The sequence below is a fragment of the Microtus ochrogaster genome, chromosome 7 (genome assembly GCF_000317375.1).
Source record: "Microtus ochrogaster isolate Prairie Vole_2 chromosome 7, MicOch1.0, whole genome shotgun sequence".
Lineage (NCBI taxonomy): Eukaryota > Metazoa > Chordata > Mammalia > Rodentia > Cricetidae > Microtus > Microtus ochrogaster.
In genome coordinates, this window is record NC_022014.1 from 76756514 (window position 1) to 76777369 (window position 20856).

A 20856-nucleotide genomic window follows, 5' to 3' on the forward strand; every position below is an offset into this window, starting at 1 on the left:
AGGCAGGCAGGCAGGCAGGCAGGCAGGCAGGCAGGCAGGCAGGCAGGCAGGCAGGCAGGCTGGCCTACCTGAAATGTCCTTTATGTGTATATAAATTCTTGTTTTTGTTCTTGTGTTTTTGCTTTTGGTTTTTGTTTTTTTCTGATTTATTGATTGACTGATTGATTTATTGACTGATTTATTGATTGACTGATTGAGACAAGGTCTCACTATGTAGCTCTGGCTGTCCTGGAACTCACCAGTAGACCAAGCTGGCCTTGAACTCAGAGATCTTCCTGCCTCTGCCCGACACGTGCTCTGGTGAAAGGTATGCACCATCATGCTCAGCTCCGCATAGGTTAAACTGCCAACCATGCAGTAACTACTAAGGTTTAGTTTTTTGTCCTTTAAGAAATAAAATCCATAGATGGACAGCCTTCTAAATCTGCAGATTCCCCATTTGGGGACTCGGTCAGAATACGAGTGCTCAGAACAGGCTGGGGTACACGTGTGTGGCAGAGATGGGTGATTCCTGGGAGATCCCTGGTCAGCCAGGTTTAATGAGAACCTGCCTTGAAAAGTAAGGCGGGGCCTGGAGCGGTGGCTCAGTGGTCAACAGCGCTGGCAGGGATGGCTGGGTTGGATCCCCATCACCCACGTGGTGGCTCCTAACTGTAACTCTAGTCCCAAGGGATTCAATCCCCTCCTCTGGCCTCCACAGGTACCAGGTATGCATATGGCAACATACATATCTGGACATAAAACACTTATATAAAAATAAATAAATAAATTTAAAAACAGGTTTATAAGTAAAAGAAATGTGAGGGAAAAAATGTGGCGAACTGGAAAGATGGCTCAGCAGGAAAGCACCCGCTGCACAAACCTGACTTCCTGTGGCACAAACCTGACCTCCCGAATCCAATCCCTGCAATCCACTGTGAAAAGTGTGTGTCCCTCCCCTACCCAAGCAATCATCAAATACAGACACATATACAAATTGGTATACTAATCATAAATAAAATTAAGTTTTTTAAAAGGTGGGGAAAGAGGGAAGGCATTCCGGCGTCCAGCTCAGCCTCCACACGCATGCCCAGGTGAGCATACCCCTCCACTACACACATACATACTGAACACGCAGAACCCTGAACGATGTCACACAGCTATTTCCCTCCACTACACACATACATACTGAACACGCAGAACCCTGAACGATGTCACACAGCTATTTCCCTCCACTACACACATACATACTGAACACGCAGAAGCTTGAACGATGTCACACAGCTATTTTTACAGCATCCACATCTCATTTGGTACTGTGGGAATCGAGAGCTTAGGCGCCCCGTGAGATCTGCACAAATATTAGGCTGTCTCATGGAAGGGACTGGAGCATCTGTGGACTCTGGTATCCCAGGGGACCTGGAATCAATCCACTGTGGACACCAAAGGACAGCTGTGACGCTCTGCTAAGTTCTTCCCACACATGACTGGATTTTTGTCACGTAGCCCAGGAGTAGGGGTGGGTGCTAAAATGTAGCTCTCTGGGGCCACAGAGGGGGTGGGGTAAGGACAGGTGACTTGCCAAAGGTCACAGAGTTCGGGGGACCCAGGTGGTAGGAGAACTCACACCTCTGACAACCTGAAAGTTTCCCCCAAGTAACATTTGCAAATGAATCACCCCCCCCAGGGAGATATCAGACCTTCCTGTGTTGTCTACCAACTTGTCAACAGAGCCGGAAAAGGTATATGTGGGGGGGGGGGGCACGTTTCCACAAGGCAGGGACAGTCAGCACTGCATCCTAGGAACTGCTCACATCCTAACTACCTCAGGACCAGGTGGCCAAGGGGCACAACTGTCAGGGAGCTGAGGAGCAGAGGAGGGGAGCGGAAGTAATTCAGCCACCTCCACATCTGGAAACAGACCTCATGGAACTGTGCCAAAGGAGGAGAAAACCCCAAATGCACAAATATTCACCATCAAAGCCTTACTCACGAGAGGACAAGCAGGGAAGAACCAGATGCTTAGCAGTAAGGGGCGGGCGGGCTGAGAAAATGAGGAAGCATAAGGTTCGCGAAGTGTCACGAAACCATGAGGGGTGGGGGCAGGGGTGGGGTGCTTGTCCAGAGGCCACGCAGCCACATGAACAGTTCCCCAAACAGCAGGCAGTGGCACACGGAGGGGGGCATTTATCCATTCAACTGCTTGGATATGCAATCCCTGAAAAGGACTGGGCTCAACCCTTTGGAGAATAGGTTGGCTCAAGAGGCGAACAGACTAAGGTTCTGTGTGGTGGTGCGTGCTTTTCGTCTCAGCACTTGGGACGCAGGGGTTAGTAGCCCTCTGTGAGTCTGAGACCAGCCTGGTCTACACTGTGAGACCCTGTGTTTCCTGGTGGCCACTCACATGTGCATGCGTGTGTTCATGCATGTGTGTCTGTGTGTGCACATGTGCACTGTGGCACACTAGTAAAGGATGACTTACACAAGTCAGTTCTCTCCTTCCACCGTGTAGAACCCAGGTGTGCAACAGGTGATCAGACTTGTGGGCAAGTGCCCTTACCCTCCGAACCACGCCCCCAGCCACACACACCCTTAACCATGGCTTCCAGGAATCAATTTCAGGTTCTTGTTCTACTTTACTGACTGAGCTATTTCCCCAGCTCTCTTCCCCAAAAGTTCCCTTTAATGTGGTGAAACTGCTTATAATAATAATAATAATTATTATTATTATTATTATTTCCAAAGCATCAAAGCCTTAAGGAAAAGACTAATTTCAAAACAGTTTAAAACTCTTCTCCATTGTCAGAGCTCAGCATCTCTAAGAGGGACAGCAGCAAGGACCTGTGGCTCTGCACCTCAGCAAGTGACAACTGTCCCTCCCTCCTCCCCCAGGTCACCCCCAAGATTCATGCTTTCTGCTAAATGTCTAGGGGGTAAGAGTGGGCAATCTATGATATAAAGCTCTGGGTGCTAGAGAGATGGCACAGCAGGTTAAGAGCACTGTCGAGTCTTCTGGAGGACCCAGGTTCGATTCCCAGCACCCACATGGCTGTTCACATCTGAAATGCGGCCCCAGGGGGTCTGACACTCCCTTCTGGGCTCTGCAGGCACTAGCTGCACTTACATGCTTGCAAGTAAAACAGCAATACACATAAAATAAAATAAAAAAGATATAAAGATTAAATAGGGGGCTGGAGAGATGGCTCAGTGGTTGAGAGCACTGGCTGTTCTTCCAGAGGTCCTGAGTTCAATTCCCAGCACCCACATGGTGGCTCACAGCCATCTGTAATGAGATCTGGCACTCCCTTCTGGTCTGTAGGTATATATGCAGACAGAACACTGTCTACATAATAAATAAATCTTAAAAAAAAAAGATTAAATAGACTTACTCCTAGATCTGCAAAGACTGATCACCTGTTCCCCCCACACACTTCCCACTCCCAGAAAGAGAACTCACTCCCCAGCAGCTGCTTCCTGGTGCTCAACCCTTTCTCTTGGCCAAGCAGGTGACCGGTAACCATGCCCACCCAACAGAGACTGGCCTCCAGCCAGCACCTCTAGAGGTCAGTCCCCCGCAGGACAGCCTGTCAAGAGACACTCCAGGCAGGTGAAAGCAGGGCTTTTGCTCCTCCCACAGTACCAACTTGGCCACCCCATGCTATGAGGCAATAGCGTGAGACAAGGGGAAACAGGAAAGGGCAGGGGTCACTCAAGGGCGAGGAGCACAAGGTGTTCCCTTCAACTGACCATGCACAGGAAAATTCTGGCTGTCAACTATTCCCCTTTACTGGGTAGCTTCTGTGTGTCTAGCACCAGGGCCAGGAGAACAGGCATGTAAGCTTCTGCACCTCAATACAACCATGCAGGAGGGTGAAATGATCACCCCTATTTTAAAGGAAGGGGATTTGAGGCTCGGGCAGGTCAAATGTCCTCACTCCCTCTCATAGCTTCTGAACCAATCAATGGAAGACCATCTCTGGCCGTCCTTGGCACACATACACTCAGAGGGGCTCAGGAGCATGGGCTTGTTTAGAGTGCACGACCAGGATCAGAATCTGCTTTCCCAGCTCCCTGATTAGAGGTTTGCCCTAGGGACGGCTCAACTTCATGCCTCCCAAGGTCCTACAGAGAAGCCAGCAGAAAGGGACCATCAGAAGTCCAGGCCAGGTTTCCCCTGGATACTTAGGAATGGGGTCAGCACAAGGTCTAGCTTCAAATTTTCCCAAGGAAGAAGGTCAGAATCCTGACCCAAGGCAGCCCTTTAATCCTCACGTCTAGGCAGCTACTCCACCTTTCCCAAAGGCCAGTCAAGCCAGGCTGACACTGCCCAAGCAGAGCCAGGGCACACATCCTGCTTCCTAGAGAGAAACATCCTGTCTTTGATGGCTCCTTCCGGGAGGGGAAAGTGATTGAGGCGCCAGCATCACCCCATGCTCTCCACAGTGCAATGGGATGCACATGGCCTGGCCATCTCTGCTTGCTGGGGTGAGGTAGCAGGATGCTGGAGCTGGGCAGCCGTAAGTCAGCCAGGGCAGGGACCACAGAGTAAATCAGGCAAGGAAAAAAGCAGTCCTCCATAGCAGAACATCTCCCCAGTTCCCATTTTCTACCACTTCTCTATGGGTGTGTGTGTGTATGTATGTGTATAATTTTATATTAGTCGGGCGGTGGTGGCATATGCCTTGAATCTTTTAATTTCTAACATGCTTTAAATCAGGGTACTTGGAGGTAGAGGCAGGCAAACCTCTGAGTACAAGGCCAACCTGATCTACAGAGTGAGTTCCAGGACAGCCAGGGCTAACACAGAGAAACCCTGTCTCGAAAAACCAAAACTAAACAAACAAAAAAGATTTTATATTTACTTTTTTATGGGTATGTATCTGCAAGCAATTTTTGCAGGTGTCCAGGGAGCCCAGATCCTGGGGCTATAGGCAGAGCCCATATCCTGGGGTTATAGGCAGAGCCCAGATCCTGGGGTGATAGGCAGTTGTGTGGCTCGTGATGGAGGTAATGTGAACTGAACCTGAATCCTCTGCAGGAGAAGAAAGTGCTCTTGGCCCCACGCCACCTCCTCACCCTCAGGTTATTAAACACTCCACACCTGACATCCAGTAGAGTGGCCACTGGCTTTGTGTGGTTGCTGAGCTGTTAAATACGCCATCCTGGGGGCTGGGGAGGCAGCTCAGTCGGCAAACTACGCTCTATGCAAGCATGAGCTCCTGAGTTGGGATTTGTGAGCGTCGATATAAACACTCTGGCAGAGTGGCACGTGCCTGTGATCCCAGCACCAGGGAGACAAAAAAGTTCCTGTGCCAAACGGGCGACAGACCCTATCTCAAAAGATAAAGTAGAAGGGCTAAGCCAGGCGGTAGTGGCACCTTTAATCCCAGCTCTCAGGAGGTAGAGACAGGCCGGTCTCTTAAGTTTGAGGTCAGCCTGGTCTACAAAATAAATTCCTAGACAGCCAAAGCTGTAACACAGAGAAACCCTGTCTTAAAAAAAAAAGGAAAAAAAAGAAGGGCTAGACAGATGATTTAGGGGCTAAGAGGATGTAAAATTGCTCTTAGAAGAGACCTGGATTTTGTTTGCGGCAACTACATCAGGATCTCACCCCTGCCTGTAATTCCAGCTCCAGGGGATTGGAGGGCTCCAGCCTCTGTGGGCACCTGCACTCCACATGTGCACATGTTCATGCACATACAGTTAAAATAAATACATTAAAAGCATAATGAAAACTTGACTTTAAAGCTCACATACTTCTGTGGGGTAGCACAGCTTTGGATAGTTCCCCCTCGTTACCCAGCTAGGACCTTGCACTGCAGACAGGGAATAAAGCCCGCCATTGTTCCTTCTGGAATTGAAGGCGCTCCTGTGCTCGTAAATTACACGCCACTTCAAATGCAGTCCTGATGCCCCCAGTGTCCATCCAGCCAGTCTCTCAAAAATGTTTTATTCTTTGGTTAGACTCTGTAACTTCCATTTTTCCCTGAAAATGCCAGCTTGAATTTATTTCTGTAAGATTGCTGGGAAAAAAAAAATCAGTTTTTTCTTATTGTCCTTCTGTTTTCAGGATGCTGTGCCATGGTACAGTTCCAGCAACACAGGGTGACAGTGCCCAACGTTCGGCACCCGCGCCTTCCCTTTGTTTGTCTCAGTCTCTAGCTCCTGTTTTACTTCATGTTTAGTTTATGAGATGCGTTCTCTGGGTAGCCCTGGCTGTTCTGGAACTCATAGACCAGGCTGGCCTACCTCGGCCTCCCTGGCGCTGGGATTAAAGGCGTGTGCCACCACTGCCAAGCTTCTGTTTCCTCTTTGAGACAGGGTCTCGCTATGTGGCCCTGACTGTCCTGGAACTTGCTGACCTCAGATTTTCAGCTATCCTCCTGCCTCTGCCTCCCAGCTGCTGTAATGAATGGCAAGCATGCATCACACCAGGCTTTCACTGAACTCAAACTAAAATACAAACACAATCTCTCCTTCCAAACCTGAGGTCTGCATTTTTCTGGTTACTAAGAATGACTGTTAAAAAAAAAAAACAAAAAAAAAACGACAACAACAAACAAAACAAAAACAAAACAAAACAAAACAAAACTTTAGCATTGTAGCTCATACCTTCTCTAATGGAAATTGCTCACTGAAGCTTTTTGCCCGTTCCATTATTGGCAGAAGGAGCTTCCCATTTTCCAGTGGACTTGCCTGGTTCTTTAAATCTTAGACATAGTCTGCAAATATTTTGGCTAACTTATCATATGCCTGTTTACATTATGGTGATTTACGCTTTGCCAAGTGCCTCATTTGTATGTGGTCCAAGCTGCTCCCTGTCTTCTGGCTTTCATCTCACCAATCAAAGGCTTCTCCTCCCAAGGGAGAACAAAGCGAGAGCATGGGCAAAGGCAGTGCACACTAACTAGTCATAGGAGACAGAACAACCCCCACCAAAGAAGTGCGGGAAAGTGCAGACGGCTGCGACCTCTACAGAGTCACAAAAAAGGGGACACAAAGACCAGCAACAGGCAAGTGCCAGGCCTGGAGCTACCGGCGTGGGAGCCCAGCTCCTCAGTCTAAGACAGGAGGGACACAAGTTCAAGTATAGCACGTCATTTATGCCGTAAACTAAGGGTAAACCTAGGCAATGTGGAATGCTCACCTGGACCCTGTTTACACACACACACACACACACACGCACACGCACACACACGCACACAGGAAATAAATAGTATTATATAAAATATACATATAACATAAATAACAATGAAAACAAGCAGGAGCAACCAAGTTAGCTAGGTCAGTGGTTCACACCCATAATCTCTGCACTGGGGAGGTGAGGTGCAGGAGGAGAATTGAGGTAGCACGGGTCTAAGTGAGTTCTAGCCTAGCCTGAGGCACAGAGCAGGATGTTATCTGGTTTGTTTGTTCTTTAAAAACAAATCTGGGTAAGGTGGCAGATCTTTGTGACTTGGTAACAAACTGGTCTATCTGGTGAGTTCAAGGCCAGCCAGGTCTTCACAAACAAACAAAACAAAACAAAACAGAAAAAGGGCTGGAGAGACAGCTCAGTGGTTAAGAGCTTTGGCTGTTCTTCCAGAGGACCCGGTTTCAGTTCCTAGCACCCACACTACAGTCCACAACCATCTGCAACTCCCATTCCAGGGGGATCTGACGCCCTCTTCAGGCCACCTTGGGCAATGCACACATACGGTGCAGATGTCTATGTAGGCAAAGCATTAATACACATAAAATAACAAAACTAGGAAAAAATAACAGTAACAAAGAACAATAATTTTCCTGAACTCTTATAAAACCAGTTTTGTTGTAAAAATTGGCAAAAAGTAACTGAATATGGCTTTATCAGATATTAACTTCTTCCTGATCCTGTGTAGCTTGGGCCAGCTTCCACAAGAGCTGTTCTGTTCCTTGTTCTGCTTGTTTCTAAAGCAGATCTGGAGACTCACCATGCAGAACAGATTTTGAACATCCAGCAGGGTGAGGGTCCTTGTTCAACTGTTTCCTCTAAAGCTGTCCTGGCTTTTCTAACCTACTTATTCTTCCATCTGTATCTCAGAATAAGAAAGGGATGGACATCATCCACCAGTCATCCCAGCGCCGGGAAGGCTGGGACAGGAGGATTCCAAGTTCTAGGCCAGCTTGGGCCACAAGAGGGGAGAGGAGAGAAAATCTTGTTCCATCTATGACAATTGTCACCACTGCACGGAACACTACAGAAGACAAAGTGTTTTCTTCGCACCTGGCGTCCCCATGATATCCTAAACCTAGTTACCCAATATGGTAGCCACCAGCCAGGAGGGGCCACCAAGTGCTTAAGCTGTGGCTAGTATGACTTGGGAAACAAATTCTTAACATCTAATTCAAATTATTTTAAATGTTGAATCAGACTTTTGGTTCTTTTACAGGAAAACTTCAGCGTGTTGGGAAAACCTGAGTGTGTGGCTGTTACTGTAAATTTTCTGAAATCCAAACACTAATCAAATATAAAGTTTGGCATCCAGACTACAGTACACAGTGTGAGAGACAGGACGGATCCTCAAGCTTTTCTATCCCCTCCCCCGTAGGGTTTTGCTGTGTGATAGCCTTGGCTGTCCTGGAACTCACTTTGTAGACCAGATCCGCCTGCCTCTGCCTCCTGAGTGCACCACCACTGTCCAGGGGAAGCTTTTTTATCTTAAAGAACATAAAATATACCACAGGTGTAGGTATTTATTTGAGATGGGTCTTATGTAGCCGGGGCTGGCCTAGAACACACTATGTAGAATAGCCTGCTTCTGTCTTCCAAGTCCTGGAATGAAGGTGCACTTCACTATGTCCACTGACTTTTTTATTTGTGTGTGTGTGTGTGTGTGTGTGTTGAGCCACTTCCCCAGCCCCACCACTTCAAATTTTCAACAAATGCACGGAAATGGCAATATTTTGAGTGTGCTGGGTTAATTTAAAAATTCATCTTTTTTTTTAATTTTTAAAAAAAGTAGGCTGGGCAGTGGTGCATGCCTTTAATCCCAGCATTCTGGAGGCAGAGGCAGATTTGCCTAGATCTCTATATGTTTGAGGCCAGCCTGGTATATAACGCAAGTTCCAGGACAGCCAGGCTACACAGAGAAACCCTGGCTCAGCAAATGTTTATAGAAAGTTAAAGTTACGTGTATGCCTGGCCTTCTATTCCTTCACTGGGGGAAGTGGGACTGGCATTCAGAAGTGGGCACAGAAGCCAGGGCCTCACACATGCTCAGCATGTGTCCTACCACTGAGTCACCCTCGGTTCCCAGTATTATGTCCCTAGTAACAGCACTATCCTACAGTTACTGCCATTGTCATCTTCTCCAGTGGATTGACAGAGATTCTTCATCATCTCCAACATACATATATTCCTGCCTGCCCCCAGCCCTGGGGTCCTGGCATTATAGATGTCCGCTACCACGTCCCACTCAAATTTGCAATCCTTAACATGTATAAGGATATACAACTCCAAGACCTGAGCCAGGCTGAGAAGTCTGGGAAACACAACCTGGCAGGGTTATCAGCCCTGTACTTGTGAGAAAAGAGGGATTGCTGTCTACTTTGGAATCAGGAGTCGTCTGGAATGATGCCTCCCAATGTTGGTCCAATCGACGGACATCTCAGATGTGAGATGTCCCCTAGACTCAGGGAAACAGCCAGACCTTGCACCAGGGGGTCCTCTCCCCAGTGTACAGGTCGCAAGAAGTACGAGGTAGACCAGCCCCTCCACGTCCTAGATGCACTGTTCTCATTAAACTGTTTTTGGTACTTAAGCCCCTTGTGCTGGGCATCTGCGATACCAAATACCACAGTTCAACAATCGAGTCTCCATCCCATAGACAAGAAAGCTGGGGCGTAGAGAGTCCATTTAAGTCCCCCTAGCCACACAGCTCCTAAAGATGGAGCTGAGAGGACAATCAAGGCAACTCTGGGTTTTCCAGTCTGGTATAGAGCATACTGGAGGTTGGGGGGACTCTCATGGTTGGGCCCCAAGTCTTGAAGAAGTAGTGGGGACCACAGGTGCTGAACACCCAGAGGAAGCCCAGAGCTCCACGGTTTCCTGTTAAAAATCTCCCCAGATCAACACGATAAAGGCATTTGTCACCAAGCTTGATGGTCAGCATGGTGGGAGGAGAGAATCGAGCAGGTGACAGTGCCCTCTGACCTCCACAGCATCACATGTCTCACCCCCATTCGTGTGTGTGTGTGTGTGTGTGTGTGTGTGTGTGTGAATATCTCAATATCTCAGAAGTCAGAGACAGCTCAGTAAGAGTATTTGGTACTCTTGTGGAGGGCCAGAGTCTGGTTCCCAGCAAGCAAATGGAGGTGTCCAAGTCTAAGTCCGAGGAATCTGGCTCCCACTGCAGGCAATTCACACATGGTGAACATTCATACATGCAGGCCAACACTCATATACATAAATAAAAATTCCTTAAAAAAATATCACCAGGGCTGGTGAGATGGCTCAGTGGTTAAGAGCACTAGCTGCTCTTCCAGAGGTCCTGGGTTCAATTCCCAGCAACCACATGGCAGCTCGCAGCTGTCTGTAACTCCAGTTCCAGATAATCTGACATTGTTATATCAATGTGCATAAAATAAAGTTAAATAAAGTTTTTATTTTTTTTTAAAAAAAATCACCAGTTTGGGTACCTCATTTTCTACCATTCCAGAGAAAGTTGATTAATCCTGAGAAACAGACGGTAGGACAGGGGGTGCACCTTCGGGGAGCCCTTGTGAGCTGGGCTCTAGTCTCTGCCCCGTATCCTCATTCCAGAACTCTCTGCCTTGAACCAGGGGAAGGAAGCCAGTGGGGGTGGGGTGGGGTGAAGGAAAAGGCTTCTCTCACCCATGGCCTGGGAATGTGGACTGCCCACAAGGGAAGAGAAAAGGAACCGGAGCCTGCGAGGGACCGGAAATGACAACTGACCAAGGAGCCAAGACGCCGCACAACCAGTACCCCACGACATCCGGCGGCTTCACTTGTTTACACTTCCCTTCCTGGAAACGTGGGCTTCCAGGAGTCTGCCACCACCAGTGAGGGAACAGGAAAGGGTGTCCGGTGGGGAAATGAGCTGTCCCTAGAAGTGGTCCTGCTGCTCCTGGCAGCGCTTCTGTTCCCAATCTCATCTCAGAAGGAAGCCACCGCACTTGAAACCAGATCCGCCCCAGGCCTGGCTCACTTTCACTTCGTCTCCTGGGAAGTGGTACTCAGCTGAGTGGAGACTTCACATCTCCTAGGAAGTGGTACTGGGCCGAGTGGAGGACACAAGGGCACTGTGGGATCTCCAGGGAAACCCCCAGGAGGGATGGCCCATCTTCCACTCCTGATTTTGGAGCTGGGGCTAAACGGGTCAAGGGCCAGAATCCCCAGGTCATAATCTGGCTCACCACACTGAGCTTGCTATCTGTGCCTCAGTTTCCTCATAGCTTTCAAAGCCACCTACCAACATTAAGGTGAAGATGTAACAGGATTAATCACATGGAGTATTCAGCACAACACTGGGCAAGACGTGACACGAAGACGACACTGAGATGTGCTTTGTCAACTGGTACCCCACGTCTACAGGTGTTGGGGAGACATCCAGCATGCTCAGTGACACAGGATCCTCGGTCAGCCCTGGGCTCACTTGCACACACCTACCCAATAGGTCCCAGGGTGCCACATGAAGCTGACCCCTAAAGCCGGGGTACAGGGTCCATCCTCACTGCCACCCAGTAGCCGGGGCGGGGTCGTGAGGCAACCCTGCCTGTGGCTTTAGCCTCTCCTCTTCTTCACCTTTGACCTTTGCTGATGCAAGATGGAGAGGGCCTGCTCTTCTCAGGCAGAACTCCGTCTCCCTCTGATTTCAGTTCAGTAAGGATGGTGAGCCCTCTCTTTCTTCCCTAGGGTAAGGCTAAGGGAGAGACCACACCAGAATCTGGGAGACCTGGATGCTACCAACAACAATACACAGACTTCAAAAGAGAAAACTGCCAAACCCCTGGAGAGAGCAGTTCCTCCCTAGTCCTCCACACAGGGTACCACTGGTCTCTGTTCCTTCCAAGCTCTTCTTCTCCAAGCCTTAATCTCCAGGGACAGAGCGGGACGAGAGCAGAGGGTCCCTCTCTGAAGCTTTGGGGTCTGGGAAACATTCTGAAGAAAGGAGGGGGTTATAAGAGAATGGGAGGCTTGAAGGGATGCTTGCAACGCAGAGAGGAAGCGGTGGGCCGGGGAGAGGTTGGGACATAAGACCCGCTTTCTTGTCTCATCTTGGAAGATCGAAAACTGGGGTCTCTAGACTGAGTTCAGCTACAGAAGAAAGGAGAACCCAGAGACAGCAGGGAGTGGGGTGATTTCAGCTGGCATCATCTGCCACCTTGATAACCAAGCAGCCATGACTGAGCACCAAGACATACAATGGTCTCTCTTGCCCTGGCCCTAGGATTAAGGGGGAGAACACTAGGTGTGCATACATGATACCCCCAAACTGTTTACACCTCACACTGAAAAAGGAGACCTCACCAGTCTCTCAGGTAGAGGAGGCTCTGCTTGCCAGTATGCCAGCACTGTCCTCCTGGCACTGAGCCGGAGGAGCAAGCTAGCGATGCCTGGGGTGCAGGGAAGGGCTCCAGTGTTCCTCCACTGGAAGGAAGCCCAAGGCTCCAGAAGGCCCACTTTAAAGCCGGGGCTTCACCAGGAGTAGGAATGTGGGAAGCTAATGGCTGAACTTTCTCCACCAGGCAAGTAGGCAGGGCTACTTTTAGCCATTCTCCTGTCCCTCCCTGAATGACTGTCTTAGGCCCTGCCCAGACTCCGGCTGACGTGGGCTGAGCCTTCCTGAGGCACTTCAGAAGAAGCTGGAGTCAGCAGTCAAAAGACTTCTGCTAAACTACTGCTCAACGTGTTCCCTGGCCCTGGGACTTGGCCCTTTCTCCCAAGGCTGAGGAAAAGCCTCTAGACATTAGGTCAGAAGCCCTAAGCATAGCTCGGGTCCATGCTCAACTCCCAGGGTGCGATTGCTCAACCCCTCTCCACTCCCCAGCCTTATCGCTGGCATCAATCCAACTCCTCTGTTCTTCTGAGGGACAGACTCCTCCCTCCCCCCCAACAGGGGCAAGGCAAGCACCTAAGTGTCTGTGGGATGTCCTAACCAGAACAGCTGGAGTTGCTACTCCAGGGTCATCCAGGATGCTGGCTGTGGACCTCCCTCCTCTGCCAGTTCCATCCAAACTTCAAGGAAATGGGGAGGCAGGGAAACCAGGAGGAAGAGAAGGAGACAGAGACACCAACATCAGACACCTCACCTGCCACGGCTGGGCACAGCCTATCCTGGTCATAGAAATCAGTTGGGGAAGGGGGTGGTCCTGAACCAGGGGCAACCCAAGGGCCTTCTGGAAAAGATCTGAAGGGAGGGTCTGGGATTCCTTTTACAGGTCAACATCATAACACACACCCCCACCCCTGGGGACCACTGGAGGTTGCTTGCAACTTCCTGCTCAGAAGTTTGGATTGTCAGTTTCAAGAGACCATTGGGCACACATAGGCTCAGAACAAGAAGAGAGAGCCAGCTTGTGTGAGAAACAAACCTAGGGAGAAAGGAGGACTTAAAAAAAAGACAGAAGCCCCAGAAAATGGAAGAAACGCTCAAATGAGTGGCTTGTGTATATAGGACAATGAACACCTCAAGTGAGCAAGGGACCCTGTGAACGCTGAGAAGTTACCATCGGGGGCAGAGACATCCCTAAATCACCATTGCTTGGGAGCAGACTCACTTTAGCACACCAGCTCCCCAAATCCCTCCAAAGGCAGGTCCCCAGGACCCCCGAGAAGCTCCCCTCCACGTCTCCTGATGTTCCCCAAGGTGGGAAATCATTGAGGGGCAAAGTCCCAGCTCCGAGGAGATAAACCCATTAATCAGTAGACACAGACCGGCTGCTGCCCAGAGCTGGTAGCACATGGCAACACACGCAGCACAGTCCCAGCTACCCAACACGGACTGCAATTCCTAGGCCTCTAGTGGATGCCCCATTATTGCCAACTGCCCTTGGGCTGCCCAGAAGCCTGGCTCGGCTCCAGCACAACCCGGCCTCCTTCCCAAGTTCTGGGAGAAACCTGTAGCCTGCAGCAGAGTTCCCCCTGCTGTGGGCCCTGTCCTTTGTTCTTTAAAATTCACTTCACCCCACCGGTGGTCCCCTCCTCCAGCCTGGCCTCAGAAAAGGGCGGGAGGAGCTGCTGCAGGCGTTACTGAAATCCCAGACAGGGCAGAGAAGTTGCGTGGCAGAGCCCCCCTGCCAGGGGCCTCTCATTGTTTACGTTCCCCAGGTCTTTGGTCCAGATGGCTGCTGGGGGTAAGGAGGGAAGTACCCCATCCTCTCCTGAAAGATTAGACAAGGGGCTTCAAAGAGACGCCCACAAGGGCTCTTTGCCCATTTCACTGCTCGACTACCTGAGCAAGGAATGGAAGCTGTGGGCCAGAGAGGGACGTGGGAGCCGGTCAGATTGCAAGAGGTGAGCGTGTTGGAGGGGGGAAAAGTTCCCAGCCAAGAAGAAAAGAGAAAGCATTGTATTTCCTCTTCATTCTCCCTGGGAGAAAAAGAAAACTTCCGAAGCCCAGGCCGCAGTATTTCATTGGGCAAACACAAGGAACCTGGTTTGAGTTAAACAGAGAGGGAGCGCCCCTCCCCCCTCAGGCACACACTCACGCAAGTCCCACTGTCTTCTCCCAGGAAGCTCAACCGCCATCCACCCCTCCAGTCTGGGGCACTCACCTACAGCAGCCAGAGGACCCCTTAACAGAGGCAGTTCCTGCAGGCGACACTACAGACATAGGAGGGCAGATTTGTTCCCCCGGCTGGGGGCGCTCCAGGAATGGGGAGGAGCCAGAGACCAGGATCGCTGCTCCAACGTCCCGAGCAAGCGGTTAAATCATTAACCGACCGCTACCTACCCGCCCCTGAACAAGCCTCGAGCACAGTGCTCGGGGAGCAGCCGGCGCGCGCTCGGGGCCCCAGCGTAAAGCCTCGTCCGGGGTTGCAAATGGGGCGGCTAGCTCGGGCAGCCCCACCCCGCCGCCAGGAGCCTGCGCCTCTGGCGGCCTTGGCCTCCAAGTCTTCCGAGGGAGGCGGGCGGGGCGGGGGAGGGAAGGGCTTGTGCGGGCCGGGAAGGGGGGGGGAGTATTTGTTCGCTAAGCTATTGCCTTCCAGACGGCTCCTGCCCTCCTTCTCCTGGGCCGGGCGACACCGGGTGGCGCCTACTGCGGCGTGTGTACGAGCCGGAGAGCGCGAGTACACCTCTCTGCCACTACACAGGAACTCGGCTGTTATTCATGGAGAAGTCTGCGAACACGCCCCCCTCGGGGTGACCGCGATTATTGTGTGCCAGGCCCACGGCAACACACACCCCATTCCTGCGCGAGGGGGTGGACCTTTAAAACCTTCCCACTCACCCCACCCGGAGCAGCTCCCGTGGCCAGATTGGCGAGTCTTGGCGACGCTGAGCCCTGTTGTCACCCCTTCCTTCGCACATTGCGATTTTCTGGGACACGGTGTGTGGCGTGTGGCTCTGGATCCAGGCCACCCAAGATGCCCCTGGCCAGCCATGCCTACCAACGCTGGGCGCAGAGGTGTGTGTGCGCGCGCCCTGCTCTTCGTCTCCCCATCCCCGGGGTCTTTCTATCCTCTCCACGCGACCAAGGATCTCGAGCCAATCCAGGCCTCACACGGTTGCAGGACCACAAACGGGTGCCCATCGCCTACCTCGGTCCCCAGCTCCCCGAGCGCGGACCGGACACGGCTGTACACTCCCCTCTGTGTGCTTGGCGCCTCGGCTGGGCTGACGACCCATGGCAGCGCCGGCGTTTGTTTCCTCTGGCTCCCGGGCTCCGGGTGTGCTAGGGTCTGGGACACTCCCCTCCCTGGCTCCTCCCAGCCCTCCCTCCCTCACCCCTCCGCGCTTCTGTCACGCCGCAGCAGCAGCCAATGGCTGTCCCGGAACTCAGCCTGACTGCTCGGCCTCCCAGGTTCAAACCTAAAAGCCTTAGACTCCCCCCCCCCCCGCCAGCTCCTTACGGGGTAGCTGGAGCTGGTCCTGCTGTGAGGAGTCGCCCCCACCCCACGTCCCCCGTGCTCTGGGGCGGAACCAGACTTGGACTCCGCAGAACCAGGAGCGCATCCCCTCCCCAGAGCCCAAGAGAAGGCCCTCTCTGGGCTCTTCCAGTTTTGAACAATGGTAAGGAATCTACTCCCCACCCTGCCCAGGAGGCATCCCTTGCGCCCCCACCAACTCCAGGTACCCACGTCTGGGCCAGAGACTCTGGGGACACGAGCAGGAGCGTGGGCTCCGTGACTTCTGTGAATTCCGTCTCAATCTGGAACGCGGGAGGATTAGGCCAGCCCGAGTCCGTACCCGGATAGGGCAGTGGTAAATTTTCAGCGTGGTGAACTGGCTTTGATCGCTCTGCCTGGCGACCACGGGCATCGTCAGTACCCTCTCAGGGAACTTCCTGGAATTCACTCCCGAGTTCTCCGACCCGATCCTTTGAGAAGCAGCCACCATCGAGCTCTCTTCTTTGTAGAGGAAGTTCCAGCTACGAATCATCATCGAAAGAAATAAATTCGACTTTAGGCCGAGGTTTCCTAACTATTTAAAGGAAGTGGGCGTGGAAGCGTTGGAGGCCCCATCCTCCACTCCCCCAGCGTTGACTCATAGTCCTCAAGCTCCTTCTGCGACCTCTGGAAACCCTGCCTTCTCAGGATCGCGCCTCCTTTTCCAGTCTGTCCGAAAAAACTTTTCTCTTGTGAAAATCAAATCCATAAACTGAGTGCCTGGTCTAGGGGGCTAGCTCCTGCGGCAGAGCACGAGGCTAGCTCACTGCGATCAAGCCTCAGAACCAACTACCGACGACTAAGAGACAAAAGTTAGACACTAAAAAAAAAAAAAAAAAAAAAAAAAGGCCCTAAGCAGTTAGGGAACGGAATAGCCGTGGGGTTCTGACCCTGACTGGGTGACCCTGGGGAATTTATAGCTCCTCCCCCTAGTCCGACTGTGTGGGTGGGTCCCTTCCTACCTTCACCTGGAGGTAGTCAAGGAGAAACCTGGTGTAGATACCGAGCAGTTTCCGCGGATTCATAGGGCTGTCATGATCTGGGTCAGAGGAGGCTGTAGCGGGCGCTCTAGGACAAACTAGTTGGATAGGATTGGGGTTACCCCTGGCTTAACATTCCAACTCTGACCCCCCCCCAAGCCTTCCCATCTGTAAAATGGGTACAACACCCCAAATGTTAACACTCCCCTGATGAGAAAGCCAGCAGATGCTGTTTCTTTTTTTTTTTTTTTTTTTTTTTTTTTTTTTTTTTTTGGTTTTTTTTCGAGACAGGGTTTCTCTGTGGCTTTGGAGCCTGTCCTGGAACTAGCTCTGTAGACCAGGCTGGTCTCGAACTCACAGAGATCCGCCTGCCTCTGCCTCCCGAGTGCTGGGATTAAAGGCGTGCGCCACCACCGCCCGGCAGATGCTGTTTCTTGATGGCCCTCCCACGGATGCCGCACCCCAGTGTTTCCCTGCTGGGCGCCTCCCTGTACTGCTTGAGTCCTAGGACTTTTGCACCTTCTTATTTGTTCCATAAATGCTTTTCTGGCTTTCTTTGAGACTTCTCCCTCACCCTCATGTCTTTCATTTCATGTTCAGTAAATCATTTGGGAATGCCTACCCGCCTCAAGAGAAAGCTATCCGCCCCAGTAAGGGAAGGGGTACATTGTCCCCTCCTCCCTACAGAAAATTAGGTTCTTTTCCTGCGGGTGAGGTCAGGAGTGAATGCTATCCCTAGGTCATCCTGGAGCAGGCTCGGTCCCCAGCAGATGGCCAGGCTCCCAGGCTCCTTCTTCTCAAGTGGCAGATTTCCCCCCTTAATCCTGGGTTTCCCTTCCTTCTTTTAGTACCTTTGAAATTCCTTCTCCTTTTCTTAAAATGCAAGTGTCTTCCACAAACATTTGTATTTAGAAGAGGTCCCCTTCGAGGACAAAAGCCACCTGGGTCCCAGTCCTCAAATTGCCTGGTGGAACACCCTCCCAGCCCCCCCTTGCTTCTCTCCGTGGGGGGTCTAGACCATCTCCTTTTAAGCACTTGTCAAGGGTGAGAAGATAACAAAAAGAAAATGCTAATCCCCCCATTGTTGACAATCCCAGTCCTTTCCATCTTTCCCCTTTCCCCAAAAACTCCACTGAAGGTAAATGTCACCCCAACATTTTAGGCTGCTGCCGTCTGTGGGCAGCCAGGCGAAATCAGCCAGACCAAATGGAGGCTTGAATGCCCAACTGGAAAGCTGTAGTAAGTGCTACGCCCCAGAGTTTGGGGAGGGATTTAAGGTCTTAACTGAACCTTGAAGGTGTTACCTGACCTATAAGCCTTTAGGCCTGGGCATGTGTCTCCGCCTGTCCCAGGCTGCTGGAGCCTGCCTTTGGAGTTGAGCACGGGTGATTCCTGCAGCTGTGGGGCGCCCCTCCAAAACACCCTCTAGCCCCAGGCATACCTCTTGGTGTTAACCCCGGAATGTTAGTTCACTTTACGGTTGCCCCAGCCTTTAAAGGATTGGCTAATCCCACTTCCTTGTGGAGGAGTTGGAAACCACACTCAGTTTGCTCGGGTATTTTCCGTGCAGTGTGGTTCCAGGTGGGTCACAGCTCCTTTCTTTGCAGTGCTGGGATTTGAACCTGGGTCTGGTGCATGCTAGACAGGCACTCTATCATCAAGCCATGCTCCCCAGCCGTCACTTCCATTTCGGAATGAGCTGTCTGCAGAGCCCCTTCCCAGGAGAACACTGTTATCCTCACATCTCTTTCATCTCTTTCTATCCGGGACCCCTCTACACAGGAGAGCCTGGCGCTGAGAGTCTGAGGTTGGAGCCGGAGCGACCCAAGTCAAGAACTCTTGTTGGTGACTTGGGCTCCTTCACTTTCTGGCCTCAGGACAAAGACATTTTCACTGGAGTTTCCAGTCCTCGGGAACCACCTGGGGCACCTCCAAGGTTTGGGCTGACCTCAAATGGAGCTCCTGGGAAAATCCCCAGGACAATCAAATGGTTCTTGGTACTCAAGGTGAGGCCTGCTCTATGCCCCACTGTGGGGTTAAAGTACCTCATTTGGGGGCTCTTTGACCCAGGCCCCAGGTCAGATACACCTGGGGTCTAAGTGACCGGAGATCTTAGGAAGTCAGACAAAGTCTCTCCCAAGTTTCCTGGAGACAGTGGGGAGTTTGGGCCATAATTTGAATCTCCCAGAGGGTGGTTAGCACCTCTGTCTCCAAAGGAATGAAAGGTAGGAGGTCGGAGCTGGCTTCTCTCTCGGTTTCTGTAGATCCTGCCTCCTGCCACTAGGGAGGACTGTAACCATGGAGGCTGGGAACAAACTGACACGCAGAAAAAGGTGGCGTCTGAAAGCATAACAACCAAAATACCCAGAATGAATTCAAGGTGCTTCCCACAGCCCTGCTCGCCCCTGTAGCGTTGCACGGCTTCATTGCAGCCTCCGTGAACACCTGTCCTTTGTACGGTGTGTGCTGCCACACCACAAAACACGGGCAAATGCTGCCTCCACTCAGACCTAGACAATTGGATGTTATGAATTGCAACATGTTTACTGTACACACAAAAAGCTTTCTGCACTTACAGGTGAATAAGGATTAACTACAAATGACTTTTTTTCCCCTCTCTCTCTCAAGACAAGGGTTTCTTCTAAAGTGCTGGGATTAAAGGCTTGGGCCACCACCACCTAAAACAACATTTAATGGTTTCCTATAAATGGAGTTGGAGAGGTGACTTAGCAGTTAAGGGCTCTTCCAGAGAACCTGGGTTCAATTCCCAGCACCCACATCTGTAACTCTAGTACCAGAAGATGCAACGCCCTCTTCTGGGTTCCCTGTGCATTGAACTCACACGGCACACAGACCTTTATATAAGGAAAATACCCATACACATAAAAATTAATTTTTAAAAGGTTTTCCTATAATTATTCCTCAGCATGTAAGCATCAAATTAGTATATCTTTTAAAATATTTCTAATTTTGATCATGTATATGTGTTCCTTTGTGTGAATGTGCATATGTATTCAGTATCCTTAGAGCCCAAAAGAGGGTGTCAGGTCTTGGAGCTGGAGTTACAGGAGTTTCAGTTGTAAGCGACCCATAGTGGGTGCTGAGAACTGAATTCAGGTCCTCTGCAAGAGCTGTGCACACTCATAACCTTTGAGCCATTCTCCAGCCCCCCCCCCAATCAGTCAACTGGGTTATGTTATTAGAGTATTTGATTGTAAACATTGATCTCTTGAGTGATTGACTTAAGTATTGTATAAATAAATAAATTCATTAAGTTAAAAAAAATTATGTGAATTTTGGCTTGGGATTAGGACAGAGTTTCAAACAATTTCTGAAATGGCCCTGAACATACTTCTGCCATTTTGTGCTGCATATTCATGCAAAATGATGTTGTCATTACTGACTGTTAGAAAAATCAAAATATCCGTCAACTCTGAAAATGTTGGAAGAGGCACTATTCCCTGCAGTATCAAATATTCATCCAACATTGAATTATTTATGTAAAAATAAACAAGCACATCCATCTCATTAGTTCAAATTTGCTTTCATCTTCCTTTAATAAATGGCAAAATTATATGCATCCCCAAAATTGTTCTACAATGAATTTATGTGTGATTTATTATTACTAAAAGCTTGGTTTGTATGTTTATTTTACACATCCATCTACATTGGGGGGGTCACATAAAAATTTCTTGGGCCGAAAGAAGTTGAGAGTAAGGAAAATTTAAGAAGATTTTTTTTTTTTTTTGAGACAGGGTTTATTGGGGACTGCAGACCCTCAGAACCTGAATTTTCTTTTCTTTTT

General features: G+C 50.5%; 1 protein-coding gene across 3 annotated transcripts in view; it reads right to left on the reverse strand.

Moving 5' to 3' along the window:
- Window positions 1-16510, reverse strand: part of Cdc42ep4 (CDC42 effector protein 4) — a 25633-nt gene extending 9123 nt beyond the window's left edge. The window contains exon 1 of one of the 3 annotated variants that reach the window (XM_026780690.1): window positions 16264-16510. The gene's annotated coding sequence lies outside the window, so the exon portion shown is untranslated. Of the gene's footprint in view, window positions 1-14736; window positions 15099-15723; window positions 15863-16263 lie in introns of those variants that run through there. The other 2 variants (XM_005350677.3, XM_005350678.3) reach the window with 2 other exon arrangements.
- Between the last annotated feature and the right edge of the window lie 4346 nt (window positions 16511-20856).